The sequence below is a fragment of the Limulus polyphemus genome, unplaced genomic scaffold (assembly GCF_000517525.1).
Source record: "Limulus polyphemus unplaced genomic scaffold, Limulus_polyphemus-2.1.2 Scaffold1675, whole genome shotgun sequence".
Classification (NCBI taxonomy): domain Eukaryota; kingdom Metazoa; phylum Arthropoda; class Merostomata; order Xiphosura; family Limulidae; genus Limulus; species Limulus polyphemus.
The window spans coordinates 50076-50780 of NW_013667285.1; positions in this window are offsets into that span (position 1 = coordinate 50076).

A 705-nucleotide genomic window follows, 5' to 3' on the forward strand; every position below is an offset into this window, starting at 1 on the left:
ATTGGTTAAATACCACTAGTAAAGACAGTAGACCTAGTCTTTACATCTGTATAACGAAGTCTTGGTTAAATACCACTAGTAAAGACAGTAGACCTAGTCTTTACATCTGTATAACGAAGTCTTGGTTAAATACCACTAGTACAGACAGTAGACCTAGTCTTTACATCTGTACAACGAAGTCTTGGTTAAATACCACTAGTACAGACAGTAGACCTAGTCTTTACATCTGTACAACGAAGTGTTGGTTTAATACCTGATAACCACTAGTAGAGACAGTAGATCTAGTCTTTACATCTGTAGAGCGAAGCGTTGATTCCGTTGAACACATAATCTAACCTATATAAAAGCCACTGTGTGTCACATCACATCACGCTTGATTTCTCGAAATAGGATGCGTCATAAAAGTCAAAATGCATTTATCCAGATAGAATAGTTCAATTACTGTCTGCCCATTACGATTTTAGTGACAGGGGTGCAATGGGGCCGTGAAGGGATGTGTGTCGTGAAACCTTATAAGTGTAGTGAGTGTTGGTATAATAAGCCTAGAGCCAAGTGCATAAAATTTATCATAAAATATCGATTCAATTAAAACAACAGCTAAAAACAATACCTTCTGTAGTACAAGTTCGAATTATCCTATAAAACTAAGGGTCCTTATGTTGATTTGAAATTTCTCTTTTCTGAAATACAGAATTTGAGTCACTT